Source organism: Schistocerca piceifrons, chromosome 4, assembly GCF_021461385.2.
Source record: "Schistocerca piceifrons isolate TAMUIC-IGC-003096 chromosome 4, iqSchPice1.1, whole genome shotgun sequence".
Lineage (NCBI taxonomy): Eukaryota > Metazoa > Arthropoda > Insecta > Orthoptera > Acrididae > Schistocerca > Schistocerca piceifrons.
Genome location: NC_060141.1, coordinates 242,476,201 through 242,501,755, shown reverse-complemented (window position 1 = coordinate 242,501,755; position 25,555 = coordinate 242,476,201). Strand labels below are relative to the sequence as shown.

Below are 25,555 nucleotides of genomic sequence, written 5' to 3'. Positions count from 1 at the left end.
ACTGAACCCTGAACCACAGGAAACTAAATTAGTTCATCAAAACAACTACACTGTGACAGCGCAATGACGCAATCTTATTCTGTCACCACTATAAACATAAATAACATTACGTCCGGTTTGAAATTATCGGCCCTTAAGGAATTTTTGTATGATTCCGCGACTGATATTGTCCTGTTACAAGAAGTTCTAATTTCGGATTTAGTAATTTCCAGTTTTGTCAGTTACATACATGTGTCTCCCGAAACAAATGTCGGAACAGCTGTTTTGGTGAGGGAAGGGATTACAGTAAGCGAGATGGAACGACTGGAATCCGGAAGGGGAATAGGACTAAATATCTGTGATGTGACTACCATCAACTTGTATGCCCCTTCAGGAAGTTCTCACCGAGCTGACAGGGCACGTTTCTTCGAAGATGATCTGATATAATTGTTAAGGAAAACTCCAAGACAGTTATTACTTGGAGGTGATTTTAATTGTGTTTTAAATCGAAAAGATCAGTTACCTAATTTTATTTTCTCAAGTGAACTAAAACAACTAGTTATTGGTTTGGAATTAAAGTATCTATGGGAAATCAAATACCCCTCCATTGTTGAGTTCACTTATGTCACGGCAACATCACGTAGCAGCATTGATAGATTATATATTTCTAAAAGTCTTGGAACTTCCGTGACAAAAGTAGAAACCATTCCTACACACTTTTCAGACCATTCAAGTGTCTTAGCTTGCATAAATCTAACAAGACAGCCAGTTCGCCGATTCAAGAATCACTGGAATTTGTACACTTCCTTGTTAGTAAATCATGATTTAGAAGACTTGATTAAAGAAACATGGGCAATATGTCTGCGTCCTCGTAATAGATATGCCACTGCTATCGACTGGTGGATTAAGATGGCGAAGCCAAAGTAGAGGAAGTTCTTATTCAATACGGTGCCCAGAGCGCAAGAGAAATAAAATGCACTATAGAATATTACTATTCCGTTTTGAGAGATCTATATGATCAAGTTCTAGCAGGTTCCTCATTTCCGACCGAGCGAGGTGGCGCAGTGGTTAGATACTGGACTCGCATTCGGGAGGACGACGGTTCAATCCCGCGTCCGGCCATCCTGATTTAGGTTTTCCGTGATTTCCCTACATCGCTCCAGGCAAATGCCGGGATGGTTCCTTTCAAAGGGCACGGCCGATTTCCTTCCCCGTCCTTCCCTTATCCGATGAGACCGATGACCTCGCTGTCTGGTCTCCTTCCCCCAAAAACCACCACCACCGCATTTCCTATAGCAGACATAAAAAAAGTCAAAGCCAAGTTACTTAATATCAAGAGAAGGGTTGAAAATAAAATCGAAGGCAAATTCGGTGTCAGAAGATGAAACTACTTACCTGAATCATTTAGTGAAGGATACGAAAAACGAAAGAAGGGCTTTTATTGATGAAATTCGAACAAAACACGGTACGATTTTCAGAAACCACCAGGGTATCATGGACGAGATTTATCGCTATTATTGCGAGCTATATTCTGTACATCAAAGTAGTGATGCTTCCTTGGAAGAATTCCTTGACATCCTAGCCCCACAGCTGACAGAAGATAACAACAAAAATTTTCTCGAAGTTGTAAGTCAAGAGGACGTGTTTGAGACTCTGTGCGCTTTTTTCCTGTTTAAAAATATGATTAGGATTGTTGTTATTCAGAGTGATTATTACATTCAGCTCGCATTTACGATCAATATTATCACAAAATATCTCTTATATTAAAGCTTAAAAATCATTGAAGATCAAGATTTGATCACACGAGCGAAAACACTCTGCCGTTGGCTGAAGCTCTGGTGACATCACAGACTAGGTGTAAGACGAAACTGAGTATATGTGTGTGTGTGTGTGTGTGTGTGTGTGTGTGTGTGTGTGTGTGTGTTACAGGGGTGTTACCTGAAGTTACTAGGTTTTTACGTACTTCTGCCACAAACAGCTTAGCTGTTTAGTGATGGAAAACGGATTTACAACTAAAAGAACTAACAATAGAAAGGAATTTTGTGAACGCCGATAGTGGAAACCTTACGAAAATTGATTGGTTGGTTGATTTGGGGGAAGGGACCAAACATCTTGGTCATCGGTCCCATCGGATTAGGGAAGGACGAGGCAGGACATCGGCCGCGCCCTTTCAAAGGAAATATTGCGGCGTTTGCCTGAAACGATTTAGGGAAAACGTGGAAAACCTAAATCAGGATGACCGAACGCAGGTTTAAACCGTCGTTCTCCCGAATCCAAGGCAAGTATGTTAATCACTGCGCCACCTAGCTCGGTACGAAGTTGATGTGTTTATGCTCCACTCATTTAGAGCGGCGATATGTGCAAGGACGAACATTCTTTTCCCTATTCCATGCAACATCATTAAATCCGATCAAAACTAAGGAATTGTGAAACTTTTGCAAATGGGTCCGTAACTTATATCTAGATTGTCACCTATCAGTCATGATATACGACCCAAAGCACAATAAAATTAATCTTGGCAGATCTTAGTGCTAATTTCCAGCCGGCCGTTGTGGCCGAGCGGTTCTAGACGCTTCATTCCGGAACCGCGCTGCTGCTACGGTAGCAGGTACGAATCCTGCCTCGGGCATGGTTATGTGTGATGCCCTTAGGTTAGTTAGGTTTAAGTAATTTTAAGTCTAGGGGACTGATGACCTCAGATGTTAAGTCCCATAGTGCTCAGAGCCATTTGAACCATTTGCTAATTTCCGTTATACGAGATTCTATGCAGAGGTACCGCCAGAAACGCGCTCTCTGACGCACTGGATGACGCATTTAACTACCAATAAGAAGCACACAGGTTCGAATCATCCAAGGGTGATAAATTTTTAAAAGTTTTCCACGAAATACGAAAATAGCGTTAGCAAGAACTCGTTATGGCCGTTGTTTCGATGGTGCCATGAATTGTACATAGCTTCACATTAATCTTAGTCTGAGAAATGGACAACGTGTTACAAACAATTACCTTTCTCGGAAAGCATTGCTAGTAGTGAAGATATCATCATACTCTCACAGTACAACGAGGTATACCGAGAGATATAAAGCATGTAGAGTATGCAGGTAACTGAACATCTTATGTAAGAAGATGAAACTTCAAAAGCTTAAACAATCAGGATCCTAGGTGGACAATACGAAGATATAAAAAAACATTATTTCTGATTAAGTAAAAAGTTCGTGGTCACATTAACCAGAAAATATCTTCTTGAACGTGACGTGTGTCAACAGCTACTGCAAATGTAAGCTCATGTAAACGCCAAGGGAAATGCAATAATAAATGTTTCTAATCGGTGTGGTCAAGTTTTGTAATTGTGATTTGGTTTTCATGTGAAAGGGCTGACTATTTGTTTCATAAATAAGTTAAAAAATTGATGCAGGTTAGATTCTAACCAGCGACCTATGGATATCATCTTTTAATATTCAACAGTCCAACACTCTACCAACCAAGCTAACAATGGTGTGGAAGAAAGCGGCTGTAACGATAATTTTTACTAACAGTTTAAGTTCGACGACTGACGCTACCGTTCTTCGTAACAGTGGTAAAGCGTACTTCGGAGGTAACTTCAGGATGCAAGACATTAAGACATTTTCAATTAAATAAGGGAATTTGGGACTCGACATGGTGGCATTTTGCAGGTAAATGCAACCAATTTTTACGCCCCTTCTTATTATCTGAAACACCCCAAAACAACTTTTTAACAGTTTTGTGCATGTATTTGTACAATGTGGTACTACACATCATTTGTAATCCATTTTCTGAAACGTAAATTCCAAATCAAGACATCGCTGTGTATTAGCTTTATAAGAGTAGGAGCAGCGAGCCAGCCAATGACGTCACATGTATCACATGACTTGAATGGAGTGTTTTAGAGAGCTTTCAAATTATTTGAATTTTTATAAAAGAATACTTAATTTCAAGAAGGAAAAAAGCATGTTATGGGCATAAAATGACATAATTAACCGTTTAAGACGATTTCCGGAAAAAAAGCCAAATACCTTATTATCGCAGATAACCAGATACACCACCATTATTACACAAATTGTCACAAATTGTCCCATCCATTTGTGTGTTGCAGCAAAATTGTAACAAACTGTCCCCTATATCACCATTGTTACATGAAATTGCCCTAGACTTCACAATTGTACTTAAAATCGTAACAAATTGCCCCATATTTCACCATTGTGACTCAAAATTGTAACAAGCTGCCGCATACATCACTGACTAAAGAAGTTGAGACTTATTCCTGCAAGCTGTGACTTGTTGCAACAAGCAAAATGAATTAGGGAGCAAGTTGAGACTAGTTCCAACAAGCAAAACATTTACTCAGGTACGTGATATCACATATACATGTTAGTATGCATCAAAAGTCACGCCTCCTTTGTAATGACGTCATCACAGCATCAAAAACAGTCTCTGACCATGACTGTTTGCTGTCACAATCCAAGATACTGGCTATTATACTGCCCACGGAAATGAAACAACTGTACACAGCACATTATTTTAACAACCATTGAAATGGAGAAGCTAGTTAGTATGTAGCCACCATCTAGGATTGTGAAATGATGCAGTCCAGGTCTGTGAGTCCCACGTGACATCATGATGACAACATAGTAAAGGGTGTGTGACTTTTGAGGGCATGAATAGCGTAATGACCTGCACATATTATTTCACAAACATGACTAAGCATATGTATGCGACATTAACGGGTTAATTTAGTTAATGGGAAAAGGGTTTAGTCTGTTCAATACATTGTTTCTTTGCCCATTCTGTAGTTATAAACTGTAGCTTCATGTTTGGTAATACCATATTCTTTAGCCAAGGAAGGTATGAATGCTTCTCATAAACACACCTCAGGGCACCTTACAAAATCGAAAAGATGGTTACCGGTATCTTCATTCACATTTGGGGCTTGTGATTTGATATTTTTGTATTATATATCTTTATTCTACAATTGGGGCTCCTTAACGTTAAACAGTCTATTCCAACAGTCTTATCACTGTTTACAATCACAGTGCTCAAAAAATGGTTCAAATGGCTCTGAGCACTATGGGACTTAACATATGAGGTAAGCAGTTCCCTAGACTTAGAACTACTTAAACCTAACTAACCTAAGGACATCACACACAGCCATGCCCGAGGCAGGATTCGAACCTGCGATCGTAGCAGCAGCGCGGTTCCGGACTCAAGCGCCTAGAACCGCTCGAATCGCAGTGCTGATTCATTAGTAGTCTCCTTCTGCACAGAATTCGTGCTTGCTGTTTGACAACCACACACATCCATTTTGTTAAAGTTCCTGCAAAATCCAGTGTTACATGCAGGTCCATAAGGTAACAGTCGTCTGCACAGAGCTTCTGTAATATCCCAGGCACGGTATCCGTTTCTACAGCCATTTGAATGTCAGCCAGTTCGACTTTATAAGGTAAAACCACAGAATTTTTGTGTTTCACGAAAAGGTTGTGAAATGCACCTTAACATTACAGACCGTTCCATCTCCAGTTGTTTTTGGTAGTCCCATTTATCACAGTTTTTAACTACCATAATGTTATAACAAAATGGTTCTGTAATGGGTGTAAGCATAATTAAATTCTTCTTGCCAATGATCATGCCAATTTTGGTGCAGTTTCTTACCATTGTCAACAACAAGCTTGTCCAGATTCTCCAATAATAACCAAAAACCAAAGCATTGATCAGTTAGTCTCATCTTCTTCGATAATAGCAGAGACATGTTTAGCACGTTCGACAAAGCCATTTCAACACTATCCATTACCACAGAATACTGATCAGATGCGGCTATCAAGGTTTGTTACGTACTCAAAAGATCCAGGATAGCAGCACTTCCAAAAACACCATCATGATGTCGCTTCTGGTTATGGCATCTAAATTTAGAATTTAGAGTGGTTGGGTAACTTTGAAAAGTAGATGAAACTACCTTTGTGAAGCATTACAAAAATAGTCTGTAAACATCAGATGTTCATAGTTAGATCAGTGTACCACGAGTAATACAGACGCAAGTAAGCCTATATTCGAAATACCAACACCTTTTACATATTTTGATACGTTTTACAGACTATTTAGACATGGAATCAACTTTCTTCTCTGTGTGCTACATTGCCGGCATTTTCCTTGAAAATTATGGATGTTTACATCTCGTATTTGAATTGTTACACTTAAGTCTTGGTACTATTTAGTACCAGTAGTTGATTATGAAAAACAAGGAAATACAGTTTGTAGAGTTTTGGACACGCTTGGCACCATAGTTCGGTCGGTAAACGTCACAGTGTTCCTCGAAAGTTCATTTTTGTACATATACTCATTTGAGATTGATAGTCACTTTTTAGGCACAAATTTTGACGGAAATGAATTGCTTGAAATGAAAATATTTAATTGTGCCTTACGCCAGGTGTGGTACAGCAATCGAAATGTGGCCGTCCACAATAGCTGCTTAGTCTGCAAGTTCAAGAATAGACAGTGTATTTATGTGAGAGGGAGGGGGGGAGGGCGTAAGGGGTTAAGGGGTGCGTGTGTGTGTGTGTGTGTGTGTGTGTGTGTGTGTGTGTGTGTGTGTGAAAGAGAAGGATGTGTTTGCTGAATGGTGCCAATTTACACAATTCAGGGGAATATGTATAGATAAAAGTCCTAGGTCAAGTTGAGAAAATTATTCTTGTGGATACAAAATGTATACTGGTATTGTCACTTTTTTGTAAATTAATTCTTTCCTTAATGTAAATAATTTGAAGGATATATTGCTAATGGTTAAGCTTTGCATCGCCGGCCTCTGGTGGCCGAGCGGTTCTAGGCGCTTCAGTCTGGAACCGCGCGACCGCTACGGTCGCAGGTTCGAATCCTGCCTCGGGCATGGATGTGTGTGATGTCCTTAGGTTAGTTAGTTTTAAGTAGTTCTAAGTTCTAGGGGACTGATGACCTGAGATGTTAAGTGCCATAGTGCTCAGAGCCATTTAAGCTTTGCATCAACATTTGTACAACATTGTAATTCAGTGTATTTCAGCACAATAAATGAATTTTTACAAAAAGATACATACGTCAGCCGACAGAGCAACTTTAGTGAAAGGTTCCGGACTTGAATCTTGTCTGACACACAGTGTTAATCTGCCAGGGAGTGTAAACAAAAATAATTACAATAAAATGGCATGGCCTTGGTGTAAATACTTAAATTGCTCTACTGACGTCTTGCAGTAGACGTACGATCCATGACAGGTAGTGATGAAATCTTATCCATATTGACAGCGCTGCAGCATTAGCAGTGCTTCCCTTGCTAACAGGGGCAGTGCTATTCATCGAAGATAAGGAGTTCGGATTCTATTCTAAATTCAAATGAGAGATAGTAACAAAGCGAATCTCATCAGACTCTGTTAAATTTCATTACCTTTTTTGAATAAGCCTTCATTACTTTTCAGATGACAATATTGCAGAGCTGCGTTAGGAAAGAACATCCTTTATGTCTTTCAGTTTATTCGCCTCGAGTCAGTTTTCATTAACTCTCGCTTCTTTTGCCACATGTTATTAGTTCGTAGGAGCTGGCTGACAGTGTTATTTTCAATTCCAGGCATTATGCTGGTGATGTACCTGTGAATGAGGAAATTTCATCTTGTAAAGTATTCGGTTGTATCCGGTTATAACATGTCAATAAAATATCAGCCTATTGGAAAGACCGGCAACTACCTATTAATGTAGAGAAAATAAAAATTGTGTATCTCACGAAACGTAAAAGTATGGTATTCTGACTACAAGGTTAATGAAAAGTAACACAAATATTTGGGAGAAGCAGTGTGTAGAGATATGAACTGCAACAGTTAAATAGGCTCAGTGACAGCTAACGAAATTGGCAACCTGTGGTTCATTGGTATGATACTGAGAAGCTGCATTTTACCTACAAAACGTACTGTATCCAAAACAGTCATTAGACCTCGAGTTGGATACTGCTTAACACATCTAGTCAGACTAATTGGGAACATGAAACATACTCAACAAAGGGCCGTACAAATGGTCAAATGCTTGTTTGTCTGTCGAAGTAGTGTAGCAGAAAAATATTGAATAATCGTCACGGGCAGACACTTGACGAAGGTGTCGTGAAACTCTCTGGAACTTGCTTAGAAACTGTCTTAAGGACAGACACTGCAATTACTCCTTAGTCTCCAACGTATCTGCACTACTGGCCATTAAAATTGCTACACCAAGAACGGGTATTCATTGGACTAATATATTATACTAGAACTGACATGAGATTACATTTTGACGGAATTTGGGTGCATAGATCCTCAGAAATCAGTACGCAGAACAGCCACCTCTGGTCGTAATAACGGCCTTGATACGCCTGTGCATTGAGTCAAACAGAGCTTGGATGGCGTGTACAGGTACAGCTGCCCATGCAGCTTCAACACGATACCACAGTTCATCAAGAGTAGTGACTGGCGTATTGTGACGAGCCAGTTGCTCGGCCACCATTAACCAGACGTTTTCAATTGGTGAGAGATCTGGAGAATGTGCTGGCCAGGGCAGCAGTCTAACATTTTCTGTATCCAGAAAGGGCCGTACAGTGCCAGCAACATGCGGTCGTGCATTATCCTGCTGAAAAGTAGGGTTTCGCCGGGATCGAATGAACGGTAGAGCAACGGGTCGTAACACATTTGAAATGTAACGTCCACTGTTCAAAGTGCCGTCAATGCGTGCAATAGGTGACCGAGGCGTGTAACCAATGGCGCCCCATACCATCACGCCGGGTGATGCGCCACTATGGCGATGACGAATACACGCTTCCAATGTACGTTCGCCAAACACGGATGCGACCATCATGATGCTGTAAACAGAACCTGGATTCATCCGAAAAAATGACGTTTTGCCATTCGTGCACCCAGGTTCGTCGTTGAGTACACCTTCACGGGCGCTCCTGTCTGTGATGCAGCGTCAAGGGTAACCGCAGCCATGGTCTCCGAGCTGATAGTCCATGATGCTGCAAACGTCGTCGAACTGTTCGTGCATATGGTTATTGTCTTACAAACGTCCCCATCTGTTGACTCAGGGATCGAGACGTGGCTGCACGATCCGTTACAGCCATGCGGATAAGATGCCTGTCATCTCGACTGCTACTGATACGAGGCCGTTGGGATCCAGCACGGCGTTCCGTATTACCCTCCTGAACCCATCGATTGAATATTCTGCTAACAGTCATTGGATCTCCACCAACGCGAGCAGCAATATCGTGATACGATAAACCGCAATCGCGATAGGCTACAATCCGACCTTTATCAAAGTCGGAAACGGTACGCATTTCTCCTCCTTACGAGGCATAACAACAACGTTTCAACAGGCAACGCCGGTCAACTGATGTTTGTGTATGATAAATCGGTTGGAAACTTTCCTCACGTCAGCACGTTGTAGGTGTCGCCACCGCCGCCAACCTTGTGTGAATGCTCTGTAAAAGCTAATCATTTGCATATCACAGCATCTTCTTCCTGTCGGCTAAATTTCTCGTCTGTAGCACGTCATCTTCCTGGTGTAGCAATTTTAATGGCCGGTAGTGTATAAATAGAGAGAATAGTTCAGATAACATCAGGCAAATAATAACTCGCACACAGTCGTACAAGCAGTTGTTCTTACCAAGGACCAACCCTGAGTGGAACAGGAAATGAAGGCGATATGTGCTACAATAAAATATTCCCCCTGCCATTCACTTCTCAGTGATTCGCAGAATATAATTGTTCATGTGTTTTATTGAAGTGAACGTAACGAGCAGGTGTTGAAAAGTCCACTCGAGTGAGAATTTCGGAGTCAATAGCGGTAAATGCAGAACTCGTCGAGCGAGAGAAATATTCGGCTTCGCTTGAGCAGCGCACAGTATTTCAGCCTCGCTGCAGCTCTCAGTAAACCACCGTAGCACCACCGCCCCGCCATCCACTTAACTTCGTCTGCCGAACGGGAAACCAAGTTACGTCTGACCTTTCCCAGCGCTAGGCGGCAGCTCTTGCCGCCGCCTGTTCCTCGGAACAGGCAACAGAAGACGGCAGACAGCTGTTAGATCGCATCACAGTTCGTGCGGGGGCCAACTCGAAAAGTTCAATTTACATCTGTATCTAAGTGATTACTCTGCAGTACACTCGTGCTTTGCGCTACGTGCAAGACAATTCTTTCAACTATAACGTACCTGTCCTACTCGCAAACACGACATGGGAATTTCGAAAACGTAAATATTTCTACACTCCTGGAAATGGAAAAAAGAACACATTGACACCGGTGTGTCAGACCCACCATACTTGCTCCGGACACTGCGAGAGGGCTGTACAAGCAATGATCACACGCACGGCACAGCGGACACACCAGGAACCGCGGTGTTGGCCGTTGAATGGCGCTAGCTGCGCAGCATTTGTGCACCGCCGCCGTCAGTGTCAGCCAGTTTGCCGTGGCATACGGAGCTTCATCGCAGTCTTTAACACTGGTAGCATGCCGCGACAGCGTGGACGTGAACCGTATGTGCAGTTGACGGACTTTGAGCGAGGGCGTATAGTGGGCATGCGGGAGGCCGGGTGGACGTACCGCCGAATTGCTCAACACGTGGGGCGTGAGGTCTCCACAGTACATCGATGTTGTCGCCAGTGGTCGGCGGAAGGTGCACGTGCCCGTCGACCTGGGACCGGACCGCAGCGACGCACGGATGCACGCCAAGACCGTAGGATCCTACGCAGTGCCGTAGGGGACCGCACCGCCACCTCCCAGCAAATTAGGGACACTGTTGCTCCTGGGGTATCGGCGAGGACCATTCGCAACCGTCTCCATGAAGCTGGTCTACGGTCCCGCACACCGTTAGGCCGTCTTCCGCTCACGCCCCAACATCGTGCAGCCCGCCTCCAGTCGTGTCGCGACAGGCGTGAATGGAGGGACGAATGGAGACGTGTCGTCTTCAGCGATGAGAGTCGCTTCTGCCTTGGTGCCAATGATGGTCGTATGCGTGTTTGGCGCTGTGCAGGTGAGCGCCACAATCAGGACTGCATACGACCGAGGCACACAGGGCCAACACCCGGCATCATGGTGTGGGGAGCGATCTCCTACGCTGGCCGTACACCACTGGTGATCGTCGAGGGGACACTGAATAGTGCACGGTACATCCAAACCGTCATCGAACCCATCGTTCTACCATTCCTAGACCGGCAAGGGAACTTGCTGTTCCTGTGGTGTCACCGCCAGACACCACACTTGCTAGGTGGTAGCTTAAATCGGCCGCGGTCCATTTAGTACATGTCGGACCCGCGTGTCGCCACTGTGTAATCGCAGACCTAGCGCCACCACCAAGGCAGGTCTCGTGATACGAGAGAGCACTCGCCCCAGTTGTACGAGAACCTAGCTACCGCCCAGTTGTACGAGAACCTAGCTACCGCCCAGTTGTACGAAGCCTTTCTCTCTCATTAGCCGAGAGAGACAGAATAGCCATCAGCTAAGTTAATGGCTACGAACTAGCAAGGCGCCATTAGCCATACCGTGATTGTACTTAAAGTCTCCTGTGTATCTGAAGATCGATGTACCACAAGGATTAATTAAAGTTAAGTATTAAACCTGCTCCGTACTTTTCTTCCTAACATTAATTACGTATCCTGTTCCAGTACTTCACGTCCGTCTGCGTTAGTCTCGCGTGCATTTTCAGCCACCTCAGCTTCACGGTGTCGGCCCGGCTGCCGACACAACAGTTCCAACAGGACAATGCACGTCCGCATGTATCCCGTGCCACCCAACGTGCTCTAGAAGGTGTAAGTCAACTACCCTGGCCAGCAAGATCTCCGGATCTGTCCCCCATTGAGCATGTTTGGGACTGGATGAAGCGTCGTCTCACGCGGTCTGCACGTCCAGCACGAACGCTGGTCCAACTGAGGCGCCAGGTGGAAATGGCATGGCAAGCCGTTCCACAGGACTACATCCAGCATCTCTACGATCGTCTCCATGGGAGAATAGCAGCCTGCATTGCTGCGAAAGGTGGATATACACTGTACTAGTGCCGACATTGTGCATGCTCTGTTGCCTGTGTCTATGTGCCTGTGGTTCTGTCAGTGTGATCATGTGATGTATCTGACCCCAGGAATGTGTCAATAAAGCTTCCCCTTCCTGGGACAATGAATTCACGGTGTTCTTATTTCAATTTCCAGGAGTGTAGATCTACACCTGCACACTGCAAACCACCGTGAAGTGCATGGCAGAGGATGCATCCTGTGGCTATGGTTTCTTTCCATTCCAGTCACGTATGGAACACGGGAAGAATGATTGTTTGAATGCCTCTGTGTGTGCCGTAATTATTCTAATCTTGTCCATACGATCCTTATATGAACGATACGTAGCACTCCGTCTTCAGGCCACGAGTGGCCTACCGGGACCATCCGACCGCCGTGTCATCCTCATGGGAGGATGCGGACAGGAGGGGCGTGGGGTCAGCACACCGCTCTCCCGGTCGTAAGATAGTATTCTTGACCGAAGCCGCTACTATTCGGTCGAGTAGCTCCACAATTGGCATCACGAGGCTGAGTGTACCCTGAAAAATGGCAACAGCGCATGGCGGCCTGGATGGTCACCCATCCAAGTACCGGCCACGCCCGACAGCGCTTAACTTCGGTGATCTCACGGGAACCGGTGTATCCACCGCGGCAAGGCCTTTGCCTTAACGATACGTAGGGGTTGCGTATATTCCTAGAGTAATCATTCAGAGCCGTTCTTGAAACCTTATTAGCAGACTTTCTCGGGATAATTACGTCTGTCTTCAGGGGTCTGCAAGTTCAGTTTCCTCACTATCTCTGTGACACTCTCCCACAGATCAAACAAATCAGTGACCATTTTTGCCGCCATTCTCTGTATACGTTCAATATCCCCTGCGAGTCGTATCTGGCACGAGTCCTACACTCTTGATCAAATTTCTAGACTAGGTCGCACAAGTAATTTGTAAGCAATCTCCTTTGTAGACTGATTGCACTTCCCCGTTATTTTACCAATAAACCGAAGTCTACCACCTGTTTTACCCACGACTATTTTTTAAGCCTATGTGATCATTACATTTCATACCCCTACAAAGTGTTACTCCCAGTTATGAGTTGACCGATTGAAGTTGTGACTCGCTGATTTTATGGTAATAGGGTACTATGTTTATTCTTTTGTGAAGTGAATATTTAAAGCAATGCATGGGGACTTAATTAAAAAGAAAAGACTAATATTAATGAATAAATGCAATAATTTTACTAGCTATGTGACCGGTTACGAAGTCTCGTAACCGGTTGGCCCTGACTAGTATTAGCTCGCAGTCTGACTGCATAAAATAAAAATAAAGAATGACAAGGAATTTCCATTAACACAATTGATTAATTAAGTCCCCTGCAACTATAAAAGCTACGAAACAACAAAGCACAATTGTAACTGTTCTGTGTGTGGTAGTGTGACTCAACGTACATGTATCTGGCTCGGTTCTTTCTCAATACGACAAAATATTTTAAACAACATTTACAATGAACTAATTGAAAAACCAGAAATACTATAATTGCACATAGAAACTAGAATTACAAGTCTAATAAATGAACACGAACCAGATGCTTTGTTGACTGTACCTGTGAGCAAGAGGGATTGTTATTAAATAAAACTGTAACAACTTTTTAATTCATTATAAATTGACAAAAATATTCCATTACACCAGCATTATAAATCAAAAGCCCATCTCCTTTCTGAAATATATTCTGACAATTGCATCTTCTTCCATCTATACATTACACCAACGGAACAGTGCAACATTTCAGTCAACACTCAGATCGTCTACTCTCTCGCCCAACAGAATAACGACTGCTCTCGACATTCTCTCAACTACTACTGCGCCAGTGGAGGCGGCGGAATAACAATCTTTGGCGTAATCTCTGGCGCTGTGACGCAGTGTAGCCACCTTTCAGCATGATATCAATCCTTACACCACTCTGCAATCTTATCCAGATTTGACAGAATATTTATGCAGCTTCTAGCAGACAGTACTTCATTACAGATAACTGCATCATCTGCAGAGCGACTAACGTTACTATTAATATTGTCAGCAACGTACTTAATATACAAAAAAATGGTTAAAATGGCTCTGAGCACTATGGGACTTAACTTCTGAGGTCATCAGTCCCCTAGAACATAGAACCATTTAAACCTAACTAACCTACGGACATCACACACATCCATACCCGAGGCAGGATTCGAACCTGCGACCGTAGTGGTCGCGCGGCTCCAGACTGTAGCGCCTAGAACCGCTCGGCCACTCCGGCCGGCACTTAATATATAAGATAGAGGGCCCAACACACTTCCCTGGGGCACACCTGAAGTTAATTGTGCATCTGGTGACAACTATCCATCCAAGATAATGTGCTGCATTCTTCATATCGAAGAGTCTTGAATCGAGTCACAAATTTCACTTGATATCTCACATGATCGTACTTTCGACACTAAGCGTAGGTATGGTACTGAGTCAAATGCTTTTTGAGACTCAAGAAATACTGAGTGCTCCAATTTATTTTATTTTATAGTGACTGTCGTTCCTCGCTATGCACGCAGCAGGCAACAAAATATTTTGGCATTCGGAGGAGAAATTTTTTTGAAATTTCGTGAAAAGATTTCGCGTCAGCTCGTCAGCTGAACTACTTTATGTGACAAAGTACCTTCAGATTTCAGTCGCTAATAACTAGGTGCCCAATTATGTGTAAACAGTGTTGAACCCACAACGGATATATCATGTCTGTACGTGTTTGTCCCGCAAAGTTTATTTTACCCGTGGCGTCATATTAATAGTGTAGGCGCAAGCGCGTGATTGTTATGAATTAGCTTTGTGTATAAAGTTATCAATTGATGTAGCATGGAAACACATTTAGCTATGACATTGATTAGGGTGTCATTCTGAAGAGCTACCGGAGCACTTAAGTGAGACGATAAAATGTTTGTCGGAATTTAAGTGAAAATCAGTATCAAATTGAAAATTAAAAAATAAAGAAAGATATCGGCTCAGATGACACGTAAATATGCTAGGAATTATAGAAAACACAGGTCGGAGGAAAGCTCGCTTCGAAAGGAAACAAAAAAGCCTAAATGTCCAGTGCCGAGCGAATGCAAGAGCTTCGACGCAATGCGATTACGTAGCCGCCCCATCGGGCATAAAGTCCAAACTTGTGGTTTAGCTATTCTGTAACTATTGCATTAAAGAGACTGATGATTAAAGCACATATTAATACGAAACACTTGTTATGATTCTGTCTCGACATTTCTACGAAAAATATGCGTCGCAGACCCGAGCTGCGCACACATACAAATTTTTAAATGATTACCATCCAAATTTATTTGTCATACGAGTGTCACTGAATAACTTTTTATGCTTAGCTGTCTTCTGTCGACCCTATATGGTAAGAATTCCATACTTTACATCATTGTCAGCTATTGTTAGGATCTGTTGCGTCTTCTAAGTGTTCCAGCAATAAAGCGCATAGTTTGGTTCAACTTCCCTACAACATTTTCAATACAATGTTTCAAATTTAAGTTCTTCCTAACTGCGATCCACAGTCATTTAGTTAAATTTGGAATTCCAAATTTGTATATTTTATCAACTAACAGAGATTCGATGGAATTCTCATACTACCCATATCGAGGACGTTGCTTTTTATTGTTCATGGTTAGATGCCGCTTATTGTGTCGTTAAGTTACCTGGCCTAAATCACTTTATAATTAGTTTTGATCCTATGTTGACTTCACTATACGGTAAACGACGCCATCATCTGGAAACGGTGTAAGAGCGTTGCTCTTATTGTCTCCAACACTTGTTACAGATTAAGAACACCAGAAGGCTTATAACACTTTCTTGGGGAACGTTAAGTGTAATTTCGGTTTCAGTTGGTGTGTTCCCTGCACGTACTACGAAATGTAATGTTTCTGTCATGAAATCACAAATCCAGTCACACAGCTGAGAAGATATCCCATACATACAAAATTTGGTTAGAGGCTGCTTGTGAGGTACGGTGTCAAAAATCTTTTGAAGATTTAGGTGTATAAGATAAACTTGAGATCTCCTATCAATGTTTTTGTTGTGGTCTTCAGTCCTGAGACTGGTTTTATGCAGCTCTCCATGCTACTCTATCCTGTGCAAGCTTCTTCATCTCCCAATACCTACTGCAACCTACATCCCTCTGAATCTGCTTAGTGTATTCATCTCTTGGTCTCCCTCTACGATTTTTACCCTCCACGCTGCCCTCCAATACTAAATTGGAGATCTCTTGATGCCTCAGAACATGTCCTACCAACCGATCACTCCTTCTTGTCAAGGTGTGCCACAAACTCCTCTTCTCCCTAATTCTATTCAATACCTTCTCATTAGTTACGTAATCTACCCATCTAATCTTCAGCATTCTTCTGCAGCACCACATTTCGAATGCTTCTATTCTCTTCTTGTCCGAACTATTTATCGTCCACGTTTCACTTTCATATATTGCCACACTCCATACAAATACTTTCAGAAACGACTTCCTGACACTTAAATCTATACTCGATGTTAACAAATTTTTCTTCTTCAGAAAAGCCTTTCTTGCCATTGAAAGACTACATTTTATATCCTCTCTACTCCTTTACTAGTTTAAGTGTCTTATTTCCTAATCTAATTCCTTCAGCATCACCCGACTTAAATCGACTACATTCCATTATCCTCGTTTTGCTTTTGTTGACGTTCATCTTATATCCTCCTTTCGAGACACTGTCCATTCCGTTCAGCTGCTCTTCCAGGTCCTTTATTGTTTCTGACAGAATTACTATGTCATCGGCGAACCTCAAAGTTTTTATTTCTTCTCCCTGGATTTTAATACCTACTCCGAATTTTTCTTTTGTTTCCTTTACTGCTTGCTCAATATACAGTTTGAATAACATCGGGGAGAGGCTACAACCTTGCCTCACTCCCTTTCCAACCTCTGCTTCCCTTTCATGTCCCTTGACTCTTATAACTGCCGTCTGGTTTCTGTACAAATTGTAAATATCCTTTCGCTCCTTGTATTTTACCCCTGCCACCTTAAGAATTTGAAGAAAATGTTGCAGTCAACATTGTCAAAAGCTTTCTGTAAGTCTTCAAATGCTAGAAACGTAGGTTTGCCTTTCCTTAATCTATTTTCTAAGATAAGTCGTAGGGTCAGTATTGCCTCACGTGTTCCAGTATTTCTACGGAATCCAAAATGATCTTCCCCGCGGTCGGCTTCTACCAGTTTTTCCATTCGTCTGTAAAGAATTCGTGTTAGTATTTTGCAGCTGTGACCTATTAAACTGATAGTTCGGTAATTTTCATATCTGTCAACACGTGCTTTCTTTGGGATTGGAATTATTATATTCTTCTTGAAGTCTGAGGGTATTTCGCCTGTCTCATACATTTTGCTTACCAGATGGTAGAGGGTCTATCCCTCTATATACTCCTTTCACCTTTCTGGTTTCTCTTCTTTGCTTAGAACTAGGTTTCCATCTGAGCTCTTGATATTCATACAAGTGGTTCTCTTTTCTCCAAAGGTCTCTTTAATTTTCCTGTAGGCAGTATCTATCTTACCCCTAGTGAGATAAGCCTCTACATCCTTGCATTTGTCCTCTAGCCACCCCTGCTTAGCCATTTTGCACTAGCTGTCGATCTCATTTTTGAGACGTTTGTATTCCTTTTTGCCTGCTTCATTTACTGAATGTTTATATTATCTCCTTTCATCAATTAAATTCAATATTTATTCTGTTACCCAAGGATTTCTACTAGCCCTCGTCTTTTTACCTACTTGATCCTCTGCCGCCTTCACTACTTCATCCCTCAAAGCTACCCACTCTTCTTTACTGTATTTCTTTCCCCCATTCCTTTCAATCGTTCCCTAATGCTCTCACTGAAACTCTCTACAACCTCTGGTTCTGTCAGTTTATCCAGATCCCATCTCCTTAAATTCCCACTTTTTTGCAGTTTCTCCAGTTTTAATCTACAGTTCATAAGAATAGATTGTGGTCAGAGTCCCCATCTGCCCCTGGAAATGTCTTACAATTTAAAACCTTGTTCCTAAATCTCTGTCTTACCAATATATAATCTATCTGAAACCTTCGAGTGTCTCCAGGCCTCTTCCTCGCATACAACCTTCTTTTATGATTCTTGAACGAAGTGTTAGCTATGATTAAGTTGGTGTTGGGCACTGGCCAATACAGATTTGACAAAAATTTTTCACAATTACAATAACAAAGATATAAAATGCACACACTTATTAATATTATGTTGGTCAAAAGATCAAAATTTCTCGCAGTCCATAAAGACAGTCCACATTGTTCATCACAGTGAAACTGCCGTTTATTTTCTCAAAGTCTGACCAGTAAAAGACAATGCACACAGACGTAGTGGATTTCCATGCAGTCTTGAAGAAGTAGTGTTGTCCTTCCAACGGAAAGACAGTGCTGACTCGACATGCAGATAGGTAATGGGCCACAACAGAGTAAACCCACAGCAGAGTCAGTCGACGTTTTGAAGAATATTGGTAGGTAGGTCATCACAGAGCAGACCCACTGGAGTCCTGGTAGAGATTACGATATTGGTGGGCCACCAGAGGCGCAGACCCACTGCAGTCCTTGTAGAAATAATGGTACTGATGGATCATCAGAGATGTAGACCCACTGTAGTCCTTGTAGAGATAATGGTATTGGTGGGCCACCAGAGGTGCAGACCCACTGTAGTCCTTGTAGAGATAATGGTATTGGTGGGCCACCAGAGGTGCAGACCCACTGTAGTCCTTGTAGAGATGACCAGCAGCCATCTGTTGCGATCTGTTGCGACTGTGCAGGTGCACAATCACCATCGAAGAGTCTTGCGGATAATATAGCAAGTCCATAAACCACCACTTGTGCACTCACAAAGTTTTTGGAATTGTCCTTAGAACCAGCAATGCTGTTATCCAGTCCCTTGCTGAATCATTAACACACGTGCAAACACTAACAGTCCCTACTTCTCACATATTGTCCACATACTATGACCAACAGAAAAGTGTGCAGTGAAATGAATGCTTACAAGTTACTTAATTTGATTAACTGGCGTCAATTACAATTATATAACATAAGAATACAATTACAAAGATACAAAATACATCATTAAAAACATAACAATACAGATAACATTTGTAGTAAAACAGGCGTTACAAAAGAATAGAAATAAACATATACATCAGTGTTACAAAAATAGTGACATAAGTACATACATAAAATAATGAGAATAGTTTTCGAAACATTAATTTCACACATGAACATTGAAACAGAACAGAATTGTAAACAACTTTACAAAGAAAATAACATATTATTAATGCAACTTATATTTGAGGATAACAGTATTCCTCCTCATAGTGAATATAGCTTAGTATTAGAAGAGAAAAAAATTCTATGAAACAGTACACAGAGACAGGAAGAAAACAAATACTCAAGGGTACACAAACACATAGTGGGATAACACCAATAGGAAAGGACAGGGTTCGTTTTCAGTGTAACATTTGGTACTGCAGTCCAACCCAAAACTTCATATATCTTTCCTCTTATTTCATCCTTTGTTTCCACCAAAAAAAATTCTATCTAAGCATGCTTTCTGTATTTATATGTTCACACATTTCTTACCTCAACATTTATTTCCAAGAAAATCCTACCTAAACCTGTTTTCTCAATGCATTTCTTCCAATTCATCGCAACTCATTCTCTTAGAGGCTACCCCCTCTTAAGCTAACTTAAATCTACTGAGCTCAAATGCTAAACTAAGGGACGAAGCAATGCAGCATCACATAACAAATCAACACAAACAGCAATGCAAAAAATGCAAATTGGCAAAGCTAGCAGCATAAATGAGCAAAAGTCAAATTCAATAACACTATGCCTGGCAAACAGCAGCAACTTATACCTAAACATGACATAGCGCAAGCAGAAAAAATATTACACTAAACAACAATGCAGATAAGGGAAATGTATATTCACATCTTAATGTCTACGTAATTAAAGTGGTGCACCATAACAACTTATTGTAAAAAAAATATTACCATGTACTTGAAAAGAAAATTTTGTTTTACTGTTACTAGTTCCTTCTTATTGTTCTTTCCTTTCCAAGTGCTCCTTTTTTAAAGAATGTGGATCATAAAATAATTATTTAATAGATCTGTTGACAGAAAGTGTTCACATTAGCAAATGCATTTCATTTTATAAAAGCAATGCTGCAACACAGCTGAAAAACAGGTATCAAATGAAATAAGCAGTTACGCAAACCAAAGCATAAAAATATCATTCAATAGTCATGTGACATTTCATAAGTTAGTAGAAATTCTCTCAACTCTCGTAGAAAGACGCTTGTCGTAATCAGGTGTGCAGATGTACGAATATTTCCCATCAATTCATAAGCATTTCAGTAATTAGCACAAAGTGCGAGTAATCATATGTTTTCAAGTAACGAGGGTGTCGCATTAGCGATGAAAGGCACACCCTAATGGCTTGTTCTCCAGGTGTTTGACACGTCCCACGTCCCCTTTTTTTTCTACCTGTGCCGCTGAAAAGGGCTCGCAATAATGGCTTTTTCTCCAGGCGTCTGACACAGCTGGGTGCCCGCGACGCATTACGTGCAGGTGGTCACTTAACTTTCTTACGGAAATATTTACCGCTACAGTGACAGCCTCACATAAAAATATTTCACAGGTCAAGAATTAGCGTTGCAAATCTGTAGAAACAAAATCCTATGAATATAACAGTGTCCAAAAAATGTTCAGTGGCATTGTGATACATTCACACATGATTCACACATGTCATAACTCTTAAAGTACGATTCTTGGTTTCCAACATCCTTTTTCACAAGTCAAGAGTCCCTACCCACTATTCATTACTCCTTACCTTATTACACATATATATATTCGTCAACACTCGTCAATATTTCGTCATTATAAATATGAAGCATAATCAAATAACTCATATAGCCTCAGCCTATTAATCGTAAACATACCTCAGCAGCATAATACACATCGTCGTCGTAAAAATAACATCATAATACCTCAGTCAAATCTCAAAATCGTCGTAGCTTCCTCCAATAATTTCTAAGCCTAAAAAAATTCCCTGCTCATGTCAAAAGAGTCAGCTGCCTCAAACGTACTTTAAAAATCATGAATCCATACCAAATACATCATTCAAAGCTCTCATAGTATCACAATGGTTCCAAAAAAAAATATGAACAGTTTACAAAGTACAGACAAAATACAGTTTCATAAGTGTGAAGTTATCCAACTGTGTAATTACGTAAACATCTGTCACTGATATAGTAAAATAAATGTTTGTCTCTCTCAGTTAAATGATCAGATAGCTGTGTAATTTGTGTGTTAGAGAAATATGCTACCGATGTGTAAAGTTGTATAAGCAAATACCATATTAGCTAGGGTTCCTTGTGGTTGCCACACACATGGTACACAAAGTAGGCATGTACCCCCCTGAGGATAAATGTAATTATACCCTCAGGTGTTACAAATTGCAGCAATGGAATGAAATGTATCACTGAAAACTTTCTTTGTAATTAAAAAATCTTTGAAAATAAGTGTTTTAAGTATAAGATTAATCACTCAAATGCGTGTCCTGTAGCGCTAAATGCGCGTCTTGCTGTAAGATAATTCTGTGGAACTGTCGTAGTTATCGTCCTCTGTAAGCAAAGTTCTGCTAAAGTCAATGTACTTACCTCATGATACACATAAGTGAAATGCTTTACGTATAGATATCTTAGTTATTACGCTTATTGCCGTGATGAGGAAAGTACTGTACAGTAACGTATTGTTATGCCACGAAAAAGGCTGTCTCATTGTTGCTGTACCACAAAAGTTACTACTAAAACATGTTTTACTTTCCAGAAGAATTCAGAAAACTGTGCAGATATAAAACAGATATAGCGCAAAAGCAACATTGTAAATTGTCACTCATTAGTAGCGTCGTGATAAAATCGTGTATCTGTCACATAAACTAATCACTCTGTCGTCTGGTATCTCACAGAAAGCACATTAATTCAGAATGTATTTTCAAATAAACCAAAATGTTGCATTAAAATCTCATTAGCAGTACTGGTAAATGTTCTAAGTATGTGAGCCTTATAGTCGTTACGTAATCGTACAACTAACAAGCAAGAATGTACACACACAATAACACTGTGACGTCTGTTCACTATAACAATGCATTCGTCATTTCTGTTTAAATAAGTTCTCTTGGTTCTTGATTGGATATTGTACTTCAAACATTGTTGTATGTTAACAGTTTCTTAAGCATACTAGTAACGTGAAATGAAACGTTTTATGGCAAAGACAAAGTTAAAAGGCAGATTATCTGTCAATAAATGGTTTTACATGTGAAATGTGGTGTAAACCTTTACTCTTCATAGTACTCAGAGTTTGAACTTGAATGCAATTGTCAGGCGGTATACGTCGGTAAAGAATACTGGAATTTTTCTCAAGGTTAGCGTCTATGTTATTTTTCTCTGAGCCACCAGGCGCACGCGGCTGCCTGCTGTGCGAGTCATTGTCTGTCTCTTTGTTGGCGCGCGTCGTTATTGGGATTAGGAGGCCTAACTTCTACAAATTCACCTCCTCGAGAGGGCCCTGCTCTGTTTGAAGCTCGCCAGTTCTGATACAATTCAGGTCTGTCGTTACGATCATATCGTCTGTCGTCATGTCGGTGGGTTCCGTAGTTTCTTCCTTGTCCGTCACGTGGTGGAGAATTTCTCCCTGAATCGTAACTGTGCGCCGAACTGTTGCGTCTGAAGTTATTCTGTCTCCCTTGATAATAATAGTTCTGGTTGTCATATTGTCTATTTCTATGATTGTCTCTGTCATATTCATTACTACGGAAATGCGATCTTTCTCTGTAACTATTACTACTCTGCCAACGGTTGTCATACGGGTAGTGTCTATTTTGGTCACAATTTGCGTTGTGAGAATAGCCTTGTCGTGTCCAGTTATTATTTCTTTCATCGCGGAATCGCGACGGATGTGACCTGTAATTGCTGTGTTCCTGGTTTCGCGTTCCGCGATTGTCAGTGTCAATTTCTAATTCTTGTAAGAGTCCCTGAAATGCTTCAATGTCGTCTTTGCAACGTCCTGCCAAAATAATATGTCGTAAATGTTCAGGCAGTTTGATTAAGCAAATGCGGATGAGTTCTGAGGGGCTGTATGGGTTTGAAAGATACTGATTCTTATGCAACATGTCTTCAAAATATTTCATAAGACTGGAAAATTCAGATTGTTCGAAACGTTTCATCATTATGATGCTATGTTTTACACGGTCTTGTGTAGCTTGAGACCAATATGCTGAGAGGAAGGCATGGTAAAATTCTCCTTCACTGTGACAATCGTGAATGACCGATCGCATTCTTACAGCTGGTTCATTCTCTAAATAGCCACACATGAATTCTAATCTGTGTTCTAACGACCAGTTGGGAGGAAAACAATGAGAGAATTGATGGAGCCATGCTTGTGGATGAATGTCGTTGCCAGAATTCTTAAATGTTTTGAATTTACGTGTAGTAATGAACAGCTTATAGTCAAAATCATCATGTCGGCAAGTCGCATGTCGGTCATTGTTACGTCGTTTCGGCGGTTCCATCTCAAAATTCGGCGTACCTTGCCAACTTCTTTCACAATTTCCGAAGTGCCCTGTGTTGTTATTTTGTGTCTGTTCCGTATTTGTATGTCCCTCTTCCCGTATTGGGGCGCGAGTGTCCTCTGAAATACGTAATTCTTGTACTACTTGTGCCAACTGATCTTGCACTTCGCGGATTTCTCTTTTGTACTGTGTATTGATTTGATTTTGATTTTGTTTGAATTTTCTAATTTGTTCATACTCTTTAGTGTCCATGAAGGCTACAGGTGTTGTGTCATTCAGTTCATCATCTACCTTTGTAGATAAGTTGGTGAATTGATCCGAAAGTTCGGCTACTTTATCCGATAGTGAAATCATTTCCTCTCTATGTTTTTCTGAACCAAGTTTCAGAGTGTCCATTTGTGTTGCAATCGTGTCTACTGTGACCTTTAAGTTTTCCTGAGTTTTTGCAAGTTGCATAACCGTATCGGTAGATGCAACTGAGTCAAATTTTGCTTGCAAGGTGTTGTGATTTTCATGAAAAATAGTTTGCAGTTCTTTTATGGCTGCTTCATGATTCTGTAATGCATTTTCATGCCGCGAAAAAATAGGTTGGAAATGCTCACAAATTTGTGATTTTACGTCATTACAGACTTTTTGACATTTCGATTCAATGTTATGTAACTCACTAGTTAAATCTTCACGTGTTTGTTCAAGTGTGGTGTCTAACTTTTGAAGATTTTGTTCCATTGTGTCTAACTTTTTGAGATTTTGTTCCACTGTGTCTAACTGTTGCTGTGTTTGTCTCTGATTTTGTTCCATTTGTTGCATTAATTGCAATAATAATGTATTAGTGTCTGGAATCTGTTTCTCTACGCTTTTCGGCAGTGCATTTGCACCGACAACATTCACATTTTGACAAGCAGAAAATGTGTCTTGACTTATTTGAGAAAACGGTGATGACCCAAAACCTGAATCTACGGTATTTGCGAAATTGTGTCCTGTCATTTCGGATTCCTGAGGCGAGCTGTTGCCGACCGATCGATCGATAATGCTTCCCTCTTCACTAATTGTTTCACTGTCCACGCCATTGTTTGCCGCCCGCTCCATTTCCCTATGCACAATTACCAAATTACTACTTTGAACATCAGTTAATTCATAACTCGGTGGCGCTAACACACTGCTCTCATTTTCACTGTCATTTCTCAGTTTACTTTGGAGCCTAGTATTACGTTTTTCACACGCCATTATTGTCACAATATTTCACACGACAACACAGAAAAACACAATTTGAAGAGCAAAAATAAGAGAACACATTAACATAACACTGAAAATAATATCTAGTTAATTACAGCTGCGAAATACTTGGTGCAAATCTATATGCATGCCACAACTGTTTTACTGTACAACAATGAAAGGCTACAACTACAAAGGAGATTCTCTCTACAATTACGCGCTAGCAATAAACAAAATCTACACTAATTACACAAACTACAAGAAAAAATCAGAAGATTCCAGTGAGGTATCCTAGGCTAAGGGTCGACATATGAAACGTCCCCTTAGAACTATTTATATATGAGACTGTGCTTATACTGACACACAATATTTTTAGCGCAACGCAATCTGACTATCAAAGATCCCTGCAAAAGAATGGCCCTGACTAACATTAAACTATACCTTTCACAAATCACTTACTTCACAAAAATCTTCGCTGCTCAAGCTACTGCAATACAGCGAACGCCACTGCTGCCAGCTAAATAAAAGATTCAAACTATGGAAGGCACTAACTACTGATAGGGATAGTTAGCAAATGAAAGATATTAATAGAGAACAAACAATGTATTTACCTTGATATCATCATATATAAATATAGCAGTTCATGACAAATTACAAATCTCCGCCATCTCTCTCCCCACATCCACCACTGCTGGCGGCTCA

General features: G+C 41.1%; 1 protein-coding gene and 1 pseudogene across 2 annotated transcripts in view; one reads left to right on the top strand and one right to left on the bottom strand.

Moving 5' to 3' along the window:
* Window positions 1-25,555, top strand: part of LOC124794790 (neural proliferation differentiation and control protein 1) — a 1,027,601-nt gene that overhangs the window by 58,737 nt on the left and 943,309 nt on the right. The window lies entirely within an intron of this gene.
* LOC124797097 lies at window positions 12,551-12,668 on the bottom strand (annotated as a pseudogene).